Here is a 22,455-nt window from a genome sequence, read left to right as displayed (position 1 = left end):
GAGTTAGAAATCCCTGTACGATCTCATTAACCAAAGACGATATAGCTGTCATTGCCAAATGTTCAAGCTGTGTGTAACAGAGATCTATTGTGAGTCCCAGATACAGGGCCTGTGGCAAGTCGACTACATTGGGCTCCTTCTACCTGAAAAAGGGCAGCATTTACCTTGACTGGAAGAGATACAATATTTCAAACCTATGTTTGCCTTTTCTGACTTCAAGATCTCAGCCAGCATCATGTTCCAGAAGCTTAAAAACTGTTTGATCCACCTGCATGGGATTACACATAACATTACATCAGACCAAGACCCTCCTTTCAATCTCCATGGGATCTATTGGTCAAACTTCATGTGACACATCCAGACATTGCCAGTCTGCTAGAACAACGGAACGGGAAGAGAAGGCATAGTTGCAGGGTCAGCTTGCAGGATGGGGAGCAATCCTTGCGAATGCAGTGGTCACTTTAAATCAACAAACTTAAATGAAGACATGTCTCAGTAAGTGAAATATGTGTCTAGGAACCAGCAGAAGTAGGAGTGGTCGATCCTGCTTACCATCTCTTCTGGTAATCCATTGGGATTACCTATTCATCCAAAGAGATCATGATTCCCAAACAGGAAACACTTCTGGCCAGGGGACACATGGCTTTGTGTGTAGCTGACCCTAGGTTCAAGGAGACTTTCCTTGAGCACCCTTACAAAATAGCCATTTCTTCTACATTTGAATCAGTCTCTATCTCTCTTTCTTCTGCCTGGCACTTATCACTATCTGAATTATATTGCTTATTTATATGTTTACTTGCATATTGTCTTTCTCTCTCCTCCACTAGAATGCAATTTCCAGCAGATCAGAGACATTTACTTGTTCTCAGCTGTGTCACTTGTGCCTAGAATAACACTGGCCACATTGCAGGCAATTGATAAACATTTGCCACATGAATGAATGACTGACTCTACAGTGTAATTTTTGCAGGCAGATAGTCCTCAATTGTAAGGATTTATTGTAATTTACTCAATCAGTCACTTCAGGCAGTTTATATTCCTCACATTCTTTCTCCATTGAAATAATGGCAGGCAAAATCGTCACCTACTACTTCCGTAAGATGAGGTCCAAGTAGTACAACTGCTGGTACAAAAGGTGTTACTCTCAGTTTTTCAGGATTTTGATATGTGATGCTTCATGGGTTTGCTCTAAAAGCATTCATATATTACGTACCTACTCCAGATCTAGCTGTCCTTTTGTCAAACAGGCCGTGGACCAAATGTAAAACCACCATTCTGACCCAGCATCCTTCAGAATTTTATATAAAAAACACAGCCATATTCAGAACGTTAAATTTGTACTTTTCATTGCCTTTGCTGAAGATCATACAGGAGTCTCTAACCCTAATTCTAACACAACCCACAACAAAACACTTCATAAATCCCAGTCAGACATTTACTTTTCTGTATCATCTCTCTAAGGATGCTCTCTTGACTAGGGGAATGTTTTTCTTCCAGCCACATTCTTGCCTACTTCCTTCTTCATTCTCCTGATTGCATTTTCTCCCCCAAAACTTAAATGGCTCCCCCTATTTCACCAGTACAGCACCTGCTCACCTTCTTATGAAACCAGGGCTCCTTGTAGAGATGCAGGTGTTTGCTTCTAGCTTGTCCTGTTTTCTTTAGGTTTCAACATATTTGTTTGTGTCTCTTCCTACAAAGAAATTCTCAGACCCTAACTACATCGAGGAAAACATTTGTCCTTCTCTTTTTTCCCTTATGTTACTTCCTTAAAGCACTGACTGTCAAATTCTGACATTCTCATGCTATTCGTATGGTGGGATTCTACTGGGAGGCATGCATTACCTGTGTTTCATGGATGTACTTGGTACACTCAGGCTTCCTCCATAAGCCATTCCTTCTTCCCCTCCCCTCAGTGCCTATTTGTCTCAGGTTCTGAGCTGCAGAGACTGAAAGATTTGAACTGGAATCTTATCTCCACCGTGTACTAACTTTGTGAATTTAAATATGTTTTATTACTCTGGGTCATTGTGTCCACATCTGTAAAATAGCACCTACTTATGAAGAGTAAATGTGTTAACACACACAAGGTAGCACAGTGGCCTGAGAAAATTCCCAAAAAATGTTGACTGTTATGCCACTCTTCTTTTGGGCATTTCTGCCCTTTCTATACCTTTTTGGTATAGGCATTAATTGGTTAGTTTCCCCAATTTCTTCCTTATTCATCTTTCCTCTGTGGAAACTTCACATGAGATTAAGTACTCTGAAAGCTGCTACCCTGTCTTCACTTCTTAGCAGGCACTTTGTTCCTCCTGTCTTCTTGTACTTTCTTGTTTATCCTCAGCTTCTGGAAATACCATTCTTTGCCTATAGTGCCCTTGAACTCTATCTTCTTTATTTCCTGTGATTTATTTACATTCCTGCTTACCACCTCTTCCATCTCCTCCAGTCTCTGATGACTTTCCATTGTGCCCTTGGACACTCTTGTTTCTTTTCCCTTTTCATACTTGTCCTTCACATTTGGCTCAGTGACACTATTCTCTTACGCGTACATGTTCTTTTCATCTTTGTAGAGATTACATATAATTGTCTTCTATAAAGAGAAATAGCATTCATTTATTCATTCATCGAGTGAATATTATTAAAAGCCTGCCATCTTCAAGGAACTGGATTGAGTCTTTGGAAGACAGAAATTAAAGGCACAGTTCCTGCTCTTAAAGAGCTCATAGTCTAGTGGGGAAGCAGAAGAATAAACAAATTTCACTTCTGTAACATGTCTATGAAAGGGCCAATACAGGGTAAATTGAGAAGGGGCAATTAGTAGAAATTGAGGTGGAAGGAAGAAGTATGAAGGAAAGCATTCCAGAACTGTTGACATCAGAGTTGAGTTTCAAAGCACGAAAAGAAATAAGGCAGGAGGTGTGGTGCGTGAATATGTCGGGAGTGCTGATTCTAAGTAGTGGAGGGGCCAATGTTTGACTCTGCATTGAGTCAAATCCTTTATAGTTGGGGAATATAAAGTCGTTCAGCCACTGTGGAAAACCATTTGGTTTCTCAAGAACTAAAAACAGAACTACCAGTTGACTCAGCAATCTCATGACTGAATATATACTCAAAGGAAAATAAATAATTCTACCAAAAAGACACACGCACCTGTATGTTCATCACAGCACTATTCATAGTAATGGAATCAAGCTAGGTGCTCACTAACAGTGGATTCGATACAGAAAATGTGGTACATATACAACATGGAATACTCTGCAGCCATAAAAAGAATGAAATCATGTCCTTTGCAGCAATATGGATGCAACTGGAGGCTAATATCCTAGTGAACTAATGTGGAAACAGAAAACCGAACACCATATGTTTTCATTTGTAAATGAGAGCTAAACATTGGATACACATGGTCAGAAAGATGGGAACAACAGACATCGAAGACTATTAGAATCAGGAGGGAGCGGGGGGACAAGGACTGAAAAACTACTGAGATACTGTGCTCAGTACCTGGGTGATGGGTTCAACTAGACCCTACACCTCATCATCACACTATAATCTTGTAACAAACCTGGACATGTACCCCTGAATCTAAAATAAAAAACAGAGGAAAAATCTTTCATAGCTTAATCACTTGACTACTCATTGCTTCAGATGATTTATTAAAACCTAGCTACAGGATGTCCTGTAGCTGCATTCCTTCTCAACTATAACCTTCCCTGGCTAATAAATGAAAAGAATTGCTGCTTAGGTAATCCTGTGTTCTTTTTTGATAAAGCCCTATTTATAATTATCTCCTCACTGCCAATCTAAACTAGTCTATAATTTTTAAAACTACTATTGTATTCATGAAGACAATAAAAATGTTGTTGCATTAATCTGTTAGCTAAAATAGCCACACAGTTCTGACATCTTTCTTCTGATATATTTTCTAAACTTTTCGTAAAAGTCCTCACTTTTAATAGTTTTAATTAATGAAAATAAATATGCCCCATGGGTTTATTCAAATAAATTGGTAACCAGGTTCCCTCCCATCTTATGCTCTCTTGACTTCATAATAAAACTGTCTTGAAAGGGGTCCAATCTTCACAGCATCCAAATTTGTTACTACTATTTTTGTAGTGCCTGTCTTCTTCCTGCTTTTCTCACTCCTCCTCCTTTCCCTTCCCTCCTCGTTTGCCCTTTCTTATCATCACTCAACTCACAACAGAATCTTGTAGCTCAGTAAATAACAAAGTGAGCCCAACCACATAGGATGGAGGCTTGGAAAAGAAATGTGGACAGTGAGGTGAGACAGGCCCTTGATATCGACCCAGCTGAAGGCAACCTGAGGAACTCTAATGATAGAGGCATAGATTAATATTTGAACATATTTAAAAGTATTCAGTGTAGAATGCAGTGATAGGCAATAATAAGCCATCCATCCAGGTGTAAAACCCGGCTGGAATTTTTATTGTCTTTGTGTAGATATTATACATCAATTGAGAAAGAATTAAAATATTTTTAAATATCAAGTCAGCAACCATAACTGTGGTATATGTTTTCATTTATTCAGTCTTCTATGTCTCTTAGTAGAATTTTAATGTTTTTCCCTAAATGTACGTTTATTATAAAGTTGACTCTCAGATGCATTACAGTTCTCTTCTTACTGTGAATGGTACTTAATTTTCCACTTGGTTATTGCTTGGACGGAGGAACGCTATTGACTTTTGTAAGTTGATCTTGCCATAAGACAAATTTGCCAAACTCTCACTACTTTGAATAGTCTGTTGGCTCTGTTGGATTTTCTATGGAGATGATCATATTGTCAGCAATGAACATATTTTGAATGATGTTAAATGAATTTAACATCTTTTATTCCAGTGCTGGTGTAAACCAGTTATTAATCGCTGCAAACAAATTATTTCAAAACTTGGAAGCTTAAAACGATAGACATTTATGATCATACATACAGTCTCTGAGATTAAGAATCCTGGATTCTGACCTAGTGTTATAAATGACAAAGCATTACTTCACCTTATTCTACTTGTTAGAAGCAATACATTACATTCAGTCCAAACTAAGGGGAGAAAAATTAGTCTCCACTTTTTCAAGGGACTTTCAAAGACTCTGTGAATATATTTCAAGCCACCACATCCTGTAATCTTGGACCCTTCTTGTTTTCTATTTTTTAATTCTTGTTGGCAAGAACATCCCATGACAGGTTGTAGAGTCGCAGAGACAAAGGGGAATTTGTTTTGTTCCAGATGTTAAAAGAATAGAGCCCAGGGTTTCTCCACCAGCTATAATGTTGACCTTGGTTTTTTGGTATAGCATCCGTAGCAAATGAAAGACATTATCTTCTATTCTGTTGTTATACACAGGAAATATAAATTTCATGAAACACTTTTGCATTCATAGATGTTTTTTCTTTCTTTTCTCTTTTAACATTGGGGTTTCTGATATTAAACCATTGTTGCATTTTTTGGAAGAACCACACTTGTCTTGTTTTTAAATACATTATTGTATTTACTTATCACATGTTATAAGATATTACCACCTATATTCATAAATTAAATAGACCTGCAATTTTTTTTCCTGTGCTGCTCATGTTGGTTTTAGAAATCAGTATTTTATTAGTCTCCTGAAATGGATTAAGCAGCTTTCCTCCTTTTCTGTATTTTTTAACTTGGAAGTTCTGTGGCATGCCTCTGTTACAGGGTGGCCTTCTTTTCCTTTCCACACTTCCATCTTCTCATGCCTGGTTAGGTTTACATGCACTCCTTCATGGTCTGTGCCTTCTTTTCTGAGTCTGTGTTGTTTTTATATAGCAGGGGCGGGGGGGGGGTGGGGATTTATATGATTTGGCTCAGATGTGCATTTAATGGTAATAATTTTTTTATGACTTACTCAGACTTCCTTATGATCACTTCATTGTCAATAATAGAGGTAGGGAAGGACACTATAAGGGCATGTGGTGGTACTGAAATTTGCAAAATATAAAGAAAGTATGTCAGCAACATGTTTTAACACAATTGCATTTTGAATAAATATTCTCACCCTCTCTCTCTCTCTTAGGTCCTATGATGATTTCTTAGGTTTGAGGGACCTTTTCTTGCATTTGTGTCGATGAGGGGAAGGTAAGCTGGCTATCTGCATGTGCATTTACTTGGCAGTGAACACACTGAAGAGGCGTCAGAGGACCAGACAGCAGCCCAAGCATTTGAACTTGAACCATTCAGTCCCTCTAATCACAACACAGGCAGATAACATACTAGATGCCTTCTTGGGGAAGTAGTCATGGGGATTGGGGAACTTTTAATACTAGACAAATGGCCATCGAAATTGAATGAAAATAAACCAACCCGAATGAAAGTTTTAATACTGATAGACACTGAAGTTTTAGTATTTTTTTCTTACTATTCAGTTATAGAAGCATAAAGAATGCTCCAATGTTTATGTATTTCAGTGCAGTGGATAAAAATCTGACCGTACTACAATGAGACTAATAATTTCGGCTTCCTTATTTTGTAACCTTACCCATAGAAGACCTCATTTCCCATTCCTCCCCAGATCCTATCCCCTCCCTTGTTCTGTGCCAGAGAAATGGGTACTGGGTAGGAAGCTGCAGTCCATACTGGCTATACTGCTAGCCAGCTATGTGACTACTCTGCCTCTTAATTTTCTAACTCATAAAATCAGAAGACTAAAAGAAATAAACCTTGAAGTCTCTCCAGCTTATAGATATTTTTTTTCATAGTCTTCCGCTATCCCAGCTCTTTCTTCTCCTTCTCATCAGGGTATATTTCAAGTGAGAGGATAGTCAGACTTTCCTAATCAATGATTCCATTTTATTTGCTCTCTTCACTGATGTCTCTGTGGATTTGACATAGGAACAGGTCACGCTGTGTCTACAAAATGATAACAGTGGTTCAAGTCCAGTTAGATTCTGCAGCTTGCTCTATATGGCATATTGCCTCTCTCACCTCCCTTCTTCCTCACTTCCTTCTTGAGAATAGTTCATTGTGAAAAATTCCACTGGCATTTCATACCCTTCAAGTTCTACATCATACAGCTGGTGTGGCTCTAAACGCAGGTTTTAAAAATCAAAAGCACCAAAGCAGCGAGTTTGGTTGGATCAGGAAAGCAATAGTGCACTTCTCTGATAACACTATTTCCCCAACAAAACATAAATCTGAACAAATGAATCTTACAGAATCACTGGTGCTGGGGAGAATTCTTTTTTTCTTTTTTGGTGCCTGGTGGGGTTATTTCCCATCTTCCAAAGCCTAAGCCCTAATGAGCTCCAGGGGGACAGAAGTCTGTCAATCACAGGGTACTTTTCAAGTATAGTCATCTCTGCCCCATCAGAGAACCACGAGGCATGAAATAATTAGAAAACCCAGAGTAACTGCTCTGTTTTACAAGGGCAAAATCCGTATGCGGATCATTTACATAAACTTGTCACTTCCTATTACAGTTCTAATGTCGGCTGGGTAATAATCACAGGCGTGCTGGAGGAGGGGAGGTCAAGGTAGGCTGTGCCTCCATATTGGAAACCCAAGTTACGCATGTGCTGTGCCTGTCACCACCCGCACCTGCACTGACTACTAAATTAATGGAAAGTATCTTTTCTTTTCCATTAAATAAGAACTATTCATGCTGCTATGGCAGCAGACCTTGTGCTTAAGAGAGAGAAAAGAAGTGCTTTTGCATCAAGCTATCGTTAGGGGAGAATTCACTTTGAGTAGCATTTCAAAGCTGATCCGATTGGGGAAAGAATCATGTTAAATATTTGCTATGAAATATTTATAAGAAGAGCACAGGAGCAATTGACAAAGTTGCCTGGGAAAATAAGCATTTCTCCTCATTTGGACATTTTAGGTTGGGGGTTTAAATGCCCTAGGGAAAACTTATAGAAGTGCAAATACATGTGTGATGTGTGTTCACAAACGTGCATGTGCACACACACATACAAACACACTCACACACATGGTTGAATGGATTGATAGGATTTAAGTCAATCTGCATCTGAATGCTGTTTCCCAAATAGGGCAGCAATAAGAGGTCGTGGAGGACTGTCTTGATAATTGCGTTTGAAGAAGCCCTGTATTGATGTCGGCAGAGCAAGGCAACTTAGCTATACCCAGGCAGCCACCGCCATGTGGCAGGCAGCCATCTTACAGGTGCTTTTTACATATCCACATCCTAAGAAAGGGACTATTGGAGGGGACAGACTCCCCTCAACTCTACCATTTATTCCATCAGCCTGATACACAAGTGTATACATTGAGAGAGGAAAAGGATGATTTGTTTGAAGCCAGAATAAATGTCATCAGAGTACGGTGTTTCTATCTATGTGGCTTGTGGATTAAAAAACATATTTAACACGGAAACCCTGCCCACCTGAGTATACAATTATGTAATAAAATGTGGAAAATGATTTATTAACTTACACAGTTAATAAAAGCTCTGTATCAACTGTGTATAATTTCAGTATCTGTGAGGCTCTTCTCTCTATTGGGAAGAGAGAAATGAAAATACCCTGTTTTAATGCAGTGTCTTTAACTCAGTATTTGCCACATGAGCCTTGCAGTCATTTAATGTAGTATTTTATACTACTGTGAAACTAGTGTATTGCAATGTAATTAGCACAACAACTAAATAGCTACCTAGGAAATGTATACCCTATTACCGATGCTTATTTTAGCCTAGAAATTCTATAGAGAATTTTGCTTTAAGCAAAAAAGTCTAGGCCAATTTTATTCATCAACAAACACATAGAATTCTGGCCAAAAGGGTGAGTGCTCTGAAATGACCAGTTGCAGTCATCTCCATAGCATTTGACTTTGTCTGACAGGGCCAAGATTACCTACTGGCAAGGCAGGCAGAAGGAAGACGCACGGGTGTGGGGGGGGTCTGAACCACAGCCAGCCTGTTTCTTATCGAAGAGTTCACCAAGTGGGAAAGCATTGTGGATGGATTTAAATCAGCTTTTTTTCTCCATCCCACCTCCCTTGCACATAACAAAAGTCTAAATCCCTTTTCAGGCCAGATTGCCCCATTTCCCTGCATGGGCCAGGCAGATTGGAAACATGTTTGTCATTCAGCTTTTCTCCAGGCTAATCAGGAGACACTGGGGTGGTGGGATTTCTGCCTTTCATCTATGGAGCCTGCCTCTAAAAGCAGCCGTGCAGAGGCCTCTAGGCCTGCTCGAGAGCTGGGCTGCCTGTCATCTCTGCAGACAGATATAAAAATATTGTTAACCACGAGCCTAAGCAGAGGGTTTAACAGGGATTTGAATCTAAAATGCGATACTCCACATAGACCAACTTGATTTGGTCCAACAGAGCCGAACCCCTTATTCTGTTCTAACAAAGTGTGTCACATAATGGAGGAGATTTTGATGGGATTTGCGACATCTCTGTTTCAGGCCTGCTGCTGAATAGATCTAAACTGTGAATGAATGTAGCTGCCTCCCATGCTATCATGACAAGAGGCCTCGGTCCATCTGACTCACGCATCAAGGTCTTACGGGAGGACAACTTTCAAGTTCATGGGGGTGCTGTCATGAGCACACAGTGGCAGCTGCACCAGGCAGGTGTGAAGCAGTGAGATTCCTTGTGGAACTACCACCAGTGTCAGAGGGTTACTACACAGTAACTCCGATACCTCCCCTACTGGGAACTTGAATGACCTTTTGAATCTGACAATTCTGGACAATAACTACTTGTAAAGACAGTGGACACCAAGCATGAGGAGGGAGTATAAAGGGGTGGCTAGAGTCTAAGAGGGCATAGTTTGACTCTTGGCTTCTCCACTCACCAGGAAACCTTGGCCAGATCACTCTCAATAACTCAGTTTCTTCATCTATAAAATGGGAATAATCGTTGCATTTTCTCCCTGTCTTGAGGAATATGGGAGGCAGTGCACATCCAGCTAATTTCATAATTTGGTCTTTATTTAAGTGGTATTATACTTAACATATAAATCCACCACTGGCTTTTTCTCTTAATATTATGTTTTTATATTTAGTCATATTTATTTATTTTTATAAACAAATAGATATAGATTTGTACTGCAGTTGAAATGTCCATTTCATGAATTAGTTTTTCCATTCTCTCATTGGTAGACATTTAGACTATCTCTACTTAAATAATACCCCAATAAACACATACCTGCATGTGTTCTTCTGTGTATAGGCAAGTGCTTGTCTACATTATAAATAAAAATGGGTAGAATTGCTGGTCCTTAGGGACATGTATCTTCACCGTTATTAGATGTTACCAAATCGCTTTTAACACCAACAGAATTTGAGAGTTTAAGGGAAGCATTTAAAGGGTCAGAAATATATTAAATGATGTTTACTCACCCAACTTTCTTTGAGATTCCAGGCACTGATTTAGGAGGTAATGTTGCTGCTTTCTTATCAGTAGCTATGGAGTGCAGGTTACTTTTTTCCTCCCAGTGTTAATTATCCCCTCTGTACTCTTCTGTGGTCTTGTATATCCTGCTGTTGATAATAGAATGTGCCTGGAGAAAACCAGACCCTCAACTTGGGTCAAAAGGTTAGGAAGCAAATTGTCTCCTGTAGTCCTTAAATAGCCTTCTTCCTGAAGAGCCCCACTAAAAGTGAAGCTCCTTAGAAATAAAACAACCAGACTGAAAATGGTTCATTAAAGAATTTCAGGTCTCTACATTGACCCTCCTTTTATAACAGGGCACATGCACAGAAGGGAATCGGCAGAGAGACGTAGCTGGACCATAGCATCCTGGACATGGTCTTTCAGCCTCAACCAGAACAGAGCTTGTGACTGTGCTGGAGGAAATACAGTTCATATTTTCAAGAAACCTGATGAGTCAAGTTAAGATTTAAAAGATGTGAATGTCTTTTAATAAAATATCAGTCCAGAAATGATTTCACATAATTAGTAAAAAAGCAATTAATTTTATTTTAGTCCTGTGTGAAGTTAATCACAGGAATAGAAAATTAACAACAGAAAAGTGGTATAACCAATTGTTTTCAGTTCTTTTGGGAGGGGGCACGTCCCTGGTTATACAATAAAGAGTAAATATACATGTACATGCTACACGCACACAATTCCAAAGCCAAATAAAATTATTTTTGTATTACTTGCTATTTTAGATCATGAGTGCCATTACTTCCCTTCATTATTATGTCTAATTGTAAGTTGACTGTACCAGGAAATGAACTACAGTTAATTTAACCGTCAACTAGTGACCAAACTGGAGCTATAAAGGGCAGATTGCTGGCATTAATTAGAGACTTCTGCTTGGCTTTTAGATTCTTATCTATTTGACCTTGGGTCTTCTATAATCTGGCTGAAGGTTTTCTGGGTCAGCTGAGGGCTTCTGAGTCATAGCACTTGGAACTCTGAAGTAGCGTGATTTCACTGTAGACACGAACTAACATCAGGGTGATAATGCAAAGAATCCCCAGCTTTGCCCCCGGGTTTTCTCAGCCAGATCCTGAATAAGAAGGAAAAACTTTTTGATTTTTTTCTTTCCCTATTGCAAAACATCTCTCAGTTTAAACAGTTTTTTAGGAAACACAGCCAGAATTTGAACACAGATTCTTGGTGCAAAACTCCCCTGTTACCCCCTACAACTGTCTCTTACATGGATAGCTGATGCTTAGTTATATTAAAATCCAGACAATGTTCTAAGAGCTTATGCATTAGCTTTCTCTATCCTTATAAGCATTTTATGATTAGGTACTATTATTATATAAATATGCCAAAATGTAATGACTCAAACAAGATAGAAGTCTATTTTTCTCCTAAGTTTAGTAAATATATGCCTCTGTTCCATCCAGGGAGCCAGGATGCTGGTGTGGTTCCTTGACATGTGGCTTCCATAACTGCTGCAGTTGTTACCATCTATAGGCAGGAGAAAGGGAAATGAGAGCATGAGGAGTGCACCTCCAGGATCCCTGTGTCCTGATCTCATTCCCATTCCTATTCCCTTGGAGATAATTCAGTCATCACTGCACCTGGCTATAAGAGAGAGAAGGAAATACAGTCTGGTAGAACAGGCATGTACTCAACCATTATTATACTACAGTGATAGAAAGGATTTCAGTGCTGGCACTTGTCATTTAATTATAGACATTCAGTCTTCTTTGAAACTTTAACTAAACCCGTTAGGTCTCCAGGCAACTTTCAGTCTCCACCAGTTATCATCTATATTTTACTAATGAGGCAACGTCGATTTGGTGAGTTTAAAGAACTAGCCCAATGTCACATACTTAGTAGAGGCAATGGGATTCAAACCCAGGCAATGTGAGGCTAAAAACTGAGCATTTAAATGCCACGTACACTGACTCTCTGAATAATTAATTCATTGGCGAGACACTTTTCCTCTAAATGGTTATTTGTTGTGGGATTCTACTTAGCTCTGCTGGAAGATTGGGGGTAATCAGAAATGTTCCACTATGGAAACTGTGGAGATGAGTCCTGGCATTCCACATTGCCTGAATTCAGGAGGCTAAAAGCCTACAGTGATTATATGTATTTGGAAGTGAGGTTTCTGTGGTACAGGTAAAAACCTCAGGATTTTCGTGTTAGAAGATATTAAGTGACAAAGGAAGGTATTATTTTAAGTCATCTCTAATTAGGTGCTTTGGTTTAACACACCCAGTCAAGGATATTTTGAGCCGAAGCTGCCTCTTTATAAGTCACGATTAATGCTTGGATGAAAGGTATTTTGAACTTGGGGAACTAGTGTCCATCAGCTCAGCTATGTAGCTCATCATATGACATAAAATTAGTGATTTTATTTACATTTCTATTAAGAGTGTTTTTTAGGGGAGAGGCAGTTTGGGTGTTACAAAGAGAGAAGCAGGAAAATTTTACACGAAAGGTGAATATTTACTGTATTTAAATAAATGCTATTAATTAATTTTCAGCTCCAAAAATCAATGCCAATTTGTGCAACTCAATAAACATGTAACCAAAACAACTAATTACCCTCCTAAATTCCAGCAAGGACTGTTTCTCCTAAAATACCAGTGGTCTGAAATCTGATTTTTCTCAGTGTGAACACTTGGGCAAGTTACTTAATCCCTTTAACCTCCATCTGTACAGTGGAGACACACATATTTTTTACTTATAGATTTTTTTTGTGAGAATTAAATGAGATAGTTCATGGAACGACGTTAGCATAGTACTTGGTAAGTAGTGAGTAAATGTTGCGGATTATGACAGCTGTCTACACAGTACATTTCAACTGCGGACGGAGGTGAGGTGTGGATAACAAATTCTGTAAGATCGTGAAAGCACAGTAATGTGGAGGGAAGGCTTATCCTCATTAAACAAATTTGTTCAAGGTGTTAATCCAGAACTTTGCTAATGCCTGCTCTCAAAACCTTGTGATGGAACCAACGATTTCAGTTAACCTCTTTTTTAATCTTCCCAGGCAAACATAATCTTCACTTTCCTTTCTGCAACTTCTTTGCCCTTTCTCCATTCTTCTATCCTTCTACTTAGCACCTTGTGTCACACATATTTGTTTGCCTGTTTAGACTCCACAAACTTCCCTGGTGACCAAGTGACATGTGGAACCCTACAAACCAGGGACCATATTTCCTGCACAGTGCCTGGCAAAAAAAAGCAGGATCTCCATAAATGTGTCTTTAACAAGTGTCTAAATGGCCTGGTGGAGGTTGCTGGCATTATTAGAAGAGGAGCCTGGAAGTACCATGTTATACTTTCCTAGTTTGCTGATAATCAAACCTTTCACACTCAGTTTCTTCATTTAAGAAATATGCCATCCAATGTGCTTGCCTTGCAGAGATGCTGTGATAATTAATGAGACTCCTTGGAAAAGAGTGATATTCTCTAGTCCTTTGAAGTTTGATTTTACAAGAAGATCTTTATATACAAGGCTGTAAAAATTCTGTTCTCCTTCCTGCCCTTTTTTTTCCCTTAAGCCCAAAGGTCCAGGAGAGATTATCTGCCTATGAAACTTCCATTTCGTAAATACCAGTCTCCCCTATAGTATAACCTGCAGTGTACTCCAGGCCCTAAGGCCTTCTGTTTTCGCAAATCAATTTGTGAGCATGCAGACTGGAAACCCCAGATAGCTTGAGAGTTGTCAGCAAATGGACTAGGGAAAGCCATGGTTTATTCACAGATGCTCTTTGTCCTCTGTGTTCTTTTCAAGGTTTCCCACTTCTTCACTGAAGAACCACTTGAGAGGGCTTGGCAGGAGCTATGCTCTGTGCTAGTTGTTGGGCCTGGTACAGAGCACAGATAGGTGAGTTGTTACATTACGATGGAGTGCCCTAAGTCCAATGCAAAGAGATATGTGGGGGGTAGGCACAGGTCAGGAGGTAGCTTGGGGCAAGATGAACTGGGATACAGTTAAGAGGATGGGGAGCCATGTCAGGCAAGGAGCTGGTACCTGGGCCAGGGGTGAGGGATGAAGAAGATGGATTACCTTTGTGAACTTGGATTTAGCCTCGTTAAGCCTCCATTTCCTCATCTGTAAAATAGGTATAATAACAACGTGCGGGTTAAAAAAATAAAGAAAATGATTTTGTAAATTATAAAATGCTTTATAAATGTCAATTATTATTCATATCTTCTAGTTGTTTTTCATAAGCTAAGCAGCGAAGACATGGTATTTAAGACCAGCCAAGGCTGAGTGACTTCAGTGTTACCAACATTATGCTCTTCCCTGGGTGTGGTTTACCAAGCCCTCTGTAAGGTGAGGTTCAGGTGCTGTGGTGAGGAGTGTTAAGAAGGCAGGGGACAAAGCCTTTGGTACAGTCCTTTCATGCTGGCAGCAACCACTCAAGGTCATACAAAAGAAAGAATGCACTAGGTTTTAGGTGACTTCTAGTAGCCATAAAATGACATAATTTAGAGAGCAACAAGATGCTTTTCTGCATGTTTGAGTGTGACCCCATCTGAGTTGAATTTCCATAAACTGTTTCATCTCTGAACTCACAAATTTAGGAATGTTACTCATTGTAGTACCAAAAATTCTAGCCTCTTCACCCTCCACCCCTCTTTTAACTTTACTTTTCTATTATCTAGTAATCATTCTCTTGTCAATAGCTTCAACTGCTTTTTCTTTCTTTTTTGAGAAAGGGTCTCTCTCTGTCACCCAGGCTAAAAGTGCAGTGGCATGATATCAGTTCCCTGCAACCTCTACCTCCTGGTTCAAGCAATTCTCCTGCCTCCGCCTCCTGAGTAGCTGGATCTAGGTGCCTGCCACCATGCCCAACTAATTTTTTTTTTTTGTATTTTTAGTGGAGATGGGGGTTTCATCATGTTGGCCAGGCTGGTCTTGAACTCTTGATATCAAGTGATCTCCTGCACCAGCCTTCCAAAGTGCTGGATTACAAGTGTGAGCCACCACATCTGGTCTGTCTCTTGTCTTTTCAAAGCATTTGCCTTTAAACACCCCACCCCTGACAGTCCAGGCTTAAACCCAGTCTTCTGAGTGTTGCTAGGGAAAATCATTCAACTGTGAGATTAGCACTGCTACAAGTTCACGATTTCTAACCTCGGCAGCTATCTGATGGTCTTCTATAATGGGACAATATTTTAAAATATTATCGGATGTATTTTTCCTTTCTGGTCATTCCTCCTGCCATCCATTTGAAGCCAAGAGCATCCCTTACTTCAGGGGGAAGGCAGTAGTAGCCAGCCAAGAACAAAGGAGTCAGTGTTGAGCTTCTGACTTCCAGAACAGGCTTCTGAAGCTCATTTCAGGGAAAATAGATGTGAAAGCCAAGATTTTCATTTGCAAGATCCAGGCTTTGTTGAGAGAGGAGAGGATTTGTGGGTTCTAAGGAAACAAAATGGAAAACTAGAGCATAGTTTATCGCAAAAACCATAGAGTGGGGAGGATGAATGATGTGCTGTGGTGTATGGCGGTTTCCTGTCAAACCAGAGGGCAAGAAGGCAAAGCAAAACAAAACAAAACAGAAACTCTTCCTGGTCTGAAGGACTGTAACTTGATGCGAGAGGCATAGGAACACTAGAACACTGAGAGGTGACTGTGGGTTGAAAACTTTACTGGGGTTGGGGTAGAAGGTAAGGAGGCAGCATGGATATCTCCTGGAAAGATCTGGGAATCCTGGAACCGAAAGAATTGTGTAATCCTTTTCAGCTGAGACTCTGAAATGAGGCTCTTCCTTACAATGGTCCTGGTAACATGGAGTAACCACAGTCAAGAAAGAAAAGTTAAAGAAATGCCACATTTAGGTGGAGGGAAGCCCTGATATAGGTCGTGTCCTCCCTAAATCCCTCCACTTGGCATAGAAGATATCCAGATGTCCCAAGTGCCCCTGCTGGAAATATGGGGTGCAGAGGGACTCTGGGTTGTAGAGAACACTCTTCTCAAATGCTCTTGTGTCCCTTGTGAGGACTCCTCCTCCTCTTTCTGTTCCTCCAATGCTGATGCTTTCTCCACACCAGCGCTCTTCTGGCCCTAAACGTAGCTCATGTTTCACACAGATTGTCCTCAAATTTGTGTCTTTGAGTCTAAAGCATGGATGTTGGTTCATACTTTTACCTCTAGAGCTTGGCTTATAATTGAATTTCAGAGTATATTTATCAGATGAATGAATTAACTTTGGTGCATCCGGCACTGAATTGAAATCTTACAGCATCTTTGCCACTTTAAGATTATATAGTGCCATATCTTTGGCCTGCAAATAAATATTTGTAGATACTTCCAAGCAGCGATGCCTTTGTTGAGATACTGACCCTATAGGATGGTAAGTTTTATGTTTTATTTCATTATTTTATTTATTTATTTATTTTTGAGATGGAGTCTCCCTCTATGTCACCTATGCTGGAGTGTAGTGGTATGATCTCAGCTCATTGCAACCTCTGCCTCCCGAGTTCAAGTGATTCTCTTGCCTCACCCTCCTGAGTAGCTGGGACTACAGGCACGCACCACCATGCCTAGCTAATATTTTGTACTCTTAGTAGAGATGAGGTTTCACCATGTTGGCCAGGCTGGTCTTCAATTCCTGACCTCAAGAGATCCACCCACCTTGGCCTCCTAAAGTGCTGGGATTATAGGAGTGAGCCACTGGGCCCACCCAGTTCCATATTTTAGGTAATTAGTATATTTGCCACTTGGCAGAGAAAATTTAGGAATAAATAATCCAATACTTTGGAGTAATACAATGTAACCCAAAGGTCACTTAGCTTAAAGCCTCCACCCTGCAATAGTAGGTTTCTAAGACCCTCCTCAAAGTATCCATAGGTTACTTGAAGAAATCCCTAGAGGGATGCATTTCTTGCGTCCACAAATCAGACTGTCTGATACTGTCGTCACATGGTACCCACTCTACTCTTCTCTTGCTTTCGTTCCAAACTGTGATGTCTGCTGTCTGGGAAGCCACTTAGAAATATGCTGCTTCTGTCTGTGATGTGAACAGTAATGGCCATGGAAAAAGCTGTGAAGCTTTCCATCTTTGGCATATCAAAGTAATATTAGCTTCTATGCAGAGGCTGAGAAAATAACTTTTTCCATAATTCTGGGCCACGTTTTATCACAGAGCTCCTAGGCTCATGGTCTCACAGTTTTGTAAGCTTCTGGTTATCCCCTTTCATAAAAAAGACCTTCATGGAAAAAGTTCGGAAATGAATACTGCACCATCCCCTTCAAACTCTTCTGGCAAGGCCTTCACCAAAACTCCTCTCTTCTTTTCCAGTTACCAAACAACAGCAGCCACAAAACTCCAATGCATATTAAGAGAAGGAAAAAATAAGTTTAATGGAATAGGGGAGAGAAGGAAGAAAGAAGGATATTGTCTTCACTAGCAGAATTTAGGTAGCAATTCTTCCTACTCAAAATGCTGTTTCAAAATGCCTTAAATATTATGAAATATAGCATTATGACTGCCGAAAAAGGAGTTTATTCTTTCCCTAGTAAACATGGGGAAATGGGAGCCAAAAGAGTGAAGAAGAAGAAGAAGAAGAAGATAAATAAATTAGGAAATGACGTCTTAAATGATGCTTTTGTCCTGCAGCTATACAAAGAACGCATATCAGGAAGACTCCTGTGCTTTAGAGACTTGGTTAAAAAAAAAAAGACTTCTGGACATTAATCCATTGAAGATCTAACTGAAGAACTTCTTACCTCTGCTGTACTTTGTACATTGATTTCTATCCCTCGGGAGTTTTGCCACTGACTTCACCATTTATTTTCCCATCGTAGTTTGCTGTGTTCCTCAGAATTGTAACATAGCCTGTTTGTCTTCTGAAGAGAGACTTGCCTATGTTGACCCATCTGCCTCCTCCTTCTGCTCGACACAGGCCTCCACCAGTTGGACTAAAACTCTAATCACTCCAAACAAGACCTATCCCTGAAAAACTCTGCCATTCTTGTACTTGGATCCAGTAACCACCAGTCTTAAACTAAGATCCAGAATAAGTCTTTTGGATTATAGTTTTAAACATTGATGCTTAAAAAGAAAATAGATCTCTGGGCTGAATATGAGGGCTCACACATGTAATCCTAGCACTTTGAGAGGCTGAGGTGAGAGGATTGCTGGGGGCCAGAAGTTTGAGACCAGCCTGGGCAACATAGTGAGACTCCATTGCTACAGAAAATTCAAAAATTAACTGGGTATGATGGCATGTGCATGTAGTTCTAGTTACTTAGGAGGCTGAGACAGGAGGATCTTGAGCCCAGGGCTTCAAAGTTCCAATGAGCTATGATCAGGCCACTGCACTCCAACCTGGGTGACAGAATGAGGTCTTGTGTCTAAGGAAAAACAAAGGAAAATAGCATTCTGAAGATGAATGATGGTGATGCTTACACAACACTGAACTGTACACTTTAAGATGGTTAAAATAGGGTGTGTGTGTGTGTGTGTGTGTATAATGGCAATGACTAAAATGGATTCATTCTTTTGATTCAGCAAGTTTAAAATTAAAATTGTGAACATTTACATACTTTGAATTTTTTCCCATAGCTGTGTAAAGAATAAGGAAAGAGAAATAGAAAATTTTATAAAATTCTTCAAAAATATTAAATAAATTGGGTCAAATTTACATCAAGTATTTTTGCAGTGTGTGCGGGATATGCATAGACAGCTTCTATTTTTCTCATTGTGGGTTTGAGTATTCCTTTCCCTGGTGGAGGTCTATTGCCTCTCAAGAGAGAGAAAAGTTGTGGAAACAAAACACGGCTTTGTGCATCTTTCACAAGGGCTGGTTTGTTTTAGAAGGAATTTCAAGGAAGTTGGGAATCTTAAAACTGTGTTTTGTTTCATAGTAAGTTTTCTCCTATCACTGAGGTCCCACTTTTAGCAAATGCATATATAATTCTTATTAATGTTGATGAATCTGTGAGAAAAGGAGAATTTCAGATCATTTAGAAAAATCACAGGGTCCACATGATTCTCAGCTTATTCAAAGGCCTTGTTTCCAGTGGGCCAAATACAAATTCTTCATTTACCACAAATCCCAAAATGTGGGAAGAAGATAGCTGAGTCAACAGGAAATAAAGGAGACAACTCTTAAACTCTGTGTAGGGAATTAAAATGCTACTGTTCCCACATACAGACATAGACAAGCCCTTGCTTTTAGAGCCGAAGAGTGCCTTGCTTTTGACCAGCTTGGGCAGAGCACAAAGACACCATGGGGCTCACTATTAAAGAAGTTTACTTTCAGTGAATAAAGAGTATTAAATGTTACTGTCGCATACTAAGTGCACCAACTTCTTTGAATTAAGAACACCACTGTTTGGTGTAGAGCTTGGTCTTTTCAGAGATAAGAATTCCATTCAATCTAATAATAATCTCACCTACCAATCAAATAAACAGCCTAAAGTTAAAGTTGTATCCAAGGCACCAGAAGCCCTTTAACGACAGCTCATTTATCAAACCCATGTCTCTGCGAAGGGTTACAAAATTATTATTCTTACAGATTCAGACACCAAACCACAGAAGTTAAATGACTGACCCAAGATCAGCAAAGTTGGCTTCTCACAGGGCAAAGCAGAGTTGTTATAATTTTTTAAGACATCTGTGCCATGCCTATCTTGTTCTAGTAGACCTTCTCATGGAGAATTCAATCCCAATCTTGGGAGTTAAATTCCCAGCAAGCAAGGTACTTTTCTGAATCAGATTCTTGTTTTGCTGAGACTCTGCTTGATGCATTTCAGAGAGTTTTGCAAGATGGCAAGGACTCCCACTTCCCCACGATGCCTCATTGGATGCACATGGCTTTCATCCTTTCTTTCCTTCTTTAGCTTAACTTTTTAAAATCATGTCAACCTTTTAGTAACTTAATATAAACTATAAAACCTCATTAACAAAGTATTTGACAGTGTAATCAGGAAGCACAGTGACTTCAGGCAAGGAAGAAGTGTAAGACGAGGTGAATGCTAAAGAAAAATGACATCCATGCTATGTGTTATTATAGCCGTGTTCCTGACGGTGAGATGTGCACAAAGAGAAAAAATCCTAGCTAGTAACCAACCAACAAACACCTTAAGAAGAAAGCACAATGTAGCTCATAACCTGCCTCATGACTGCACTGAAACCAATCAATAAGAAACAGAATCAGTTTAAGGACTTTTTTTTTTCAAACCCATGCGTTGAATTATTTAAGGGGGAATACTCTAGAATGTCATTCAGTGATATGGTAAGAATTATGCTCCTGAAAAAAATCTAGTACCTTGAAAGCCTGGTTAGAAGCTGTGTATGTTAGGTCTATCAGACTCTAATATTCATCTCTTCATTCAACAATTATTCATTCAGCTCCTACAATATGTAATATGGATTTACGTGGCTTTTGATGTTCCAAAGAGTAATTGATTTTTAAAAACTATTTTGAAAGGAATCCATGATAATCTATTCTATTCCCATGATCCTTTCAAATATTGGTAAAAATGAGCTTACTTCTGTTTCTGCTGGGGCAGGAATACCTTCAACCCCAAGGGTCGAGCAGCATTCTGCCAGAAAATTCTAGCTGCCATCCCTAAAGTCAGTTAAAACATATATGTAATAAGTTTCTAGACCCTTCATATGTTCTTCCTGTTATTCTTGGCAGTGAACACATGTTGCCCTCCAAGAGCTAGCTGCGTGTACAGTACACACATGTGAGTGGGGATTGCTGGCTTAAGCAGGAATGGAGTCCTGAGAGCTGTCTTTGAAAGACACTAACCTCTGGAGACCCTTGAGACCTCAGTAGTTGAGATGAACATTTTTCCTGATAAGAACCCAGAGGGAAAATGTCATTTACTTTAATGTTTTCCAGGTTTAAACTCAGTTGCAGGCAGAACTTTTTCTAAAGCTTTCAAAAGAAAAGCAAGCCACTATGTGCAGGCATATCCCCAAGCTTCTATAACTCCTCCAGATTGTGGACATTGAGATGGAGAAAAGACAGCCCAGGAAAGAAGAGATGGAGAGCTGATTAGACCAGTTCTAAGCTGACTAGACTTTTCTTCCCTGTCTGCATGGTCTGATTTACCTTATCACCCTATACTTAAGTAAGTTAAATGTTTAATACACAAATGGAAAGAAGTTGATGATATTCTAATTTCATTCACTTACCATAGGTGAGGACATTCTCTATGCAAAATTGTAGCTCACATCAGGTGTGTAAGATAGTGCACCATATATAATTCATATCTTATTTAAATGTCTTAGTCTATAGTCACTAGAATCTTTGTTTTTATTTTATTTTAGTTTTAGTTTTTCCAACTTTTATTTTAGGTTCAAGCAGTACATGCACAGGTTTGTTATATGGGAAATGTATGTGTTGTGGGGATTTGGTTTCCAGATAATTTTGTCATGCAGGTTATCAGCATAATACCCCAACAGGTAATTCTTCAATCCTTACCTTCCTCCCAAACTTCGCCCTCAAGAACGCCCTGGTGTCTATTATTCCCTTCTTTGTATCCCTGTGTCTTCAATGTTTAGCTCCCACTTATAAGTAAGAACAAGCAGTACTTGGTTTTCTGTTCCTGTGACAGTTCACTCAGGATAATGGTCTCCATGTCCATCCATGTTGTTTCAAAAAATATAATTTTGTTATTTGTTACGGTAGCATACTATTCCATGATGTATATTTACTGCATTTCTTTATCCAACCCACCATTGATGGGCATGGGAGGTTTAACTGGGCATGGTTTCCTGCCTTCAAAGTCTTTCCTTGACTAAGTGTTCTACCAGAAAAATTGAGGAGTTTAGCAGAGGTAGGAAAGAAACAGTGCACTCCATGTAAGGGAGATGACCACAGCACGAGGCAACATGTATGTTTGTAACATCTCAGCAAACATGCAGAAAACAACTTCACATTGATCTGAAATCACGTGCCATGTGTTATAATCTCTCTTTGTTTCTGTAAAATTGTGCCATTAAGGAGTATATTTTGCTTGATTACTCTCTATCAAAGAATGTGGGTTCCATGGAAGGTTGGGAAGAAGAGTCTCTTTTACTTTTCCTTCCACATTTCCCCTTAAATGCTGGATGAAAGAGAG

The 22,455-nt window shown here is 39.5% G+C and overlaps 1 long non-coding RNA gene across 1 annotated transcript in view; it reads left to right on the top strand.

The window, feature by feature from the left end:
• LOC118152226 (uncharacterized) overlaps window positions 1-9,963 on the top strand; it is a 38,007-nt gene extending 28,044 nt beyond the window's left edge. Inside the window, exons 2-3 of the long non-coding RNA XR_004740744.3 lie at window positions 6,052-6,113; window positions 9,407-9,963. This is a non-coding gene — a long non-coding RNA (uncharacterized LOC118152226). The remainder of the gene's footprint in view (window positions 1-6,051; window positions 6,114-9,406) is intronic.
• Window positions 9,964-22,455: the final 12,492 nt, after the last annotated feature.

The sequence above is a fragment of the Callithrix jacchus genome, chromosome 3 (assembly GCF_049354715.1).
Source record: "Callithrix jacchus isolate 240 chromosome 3, calJac240_pri, whole genome shotgun sequence".
NCBI classification, from domain to species: domain Eukaryota; kingdom Metazoa; phylum Chordata; class Mammalia; order Primates; family Cebidae; genus Callithrix; species Callithrix jacchus.
Note: the sequence above shows the minus strand (reverse complement) of the source record. Positions and strands in the feature narration are given on the sequence as shown.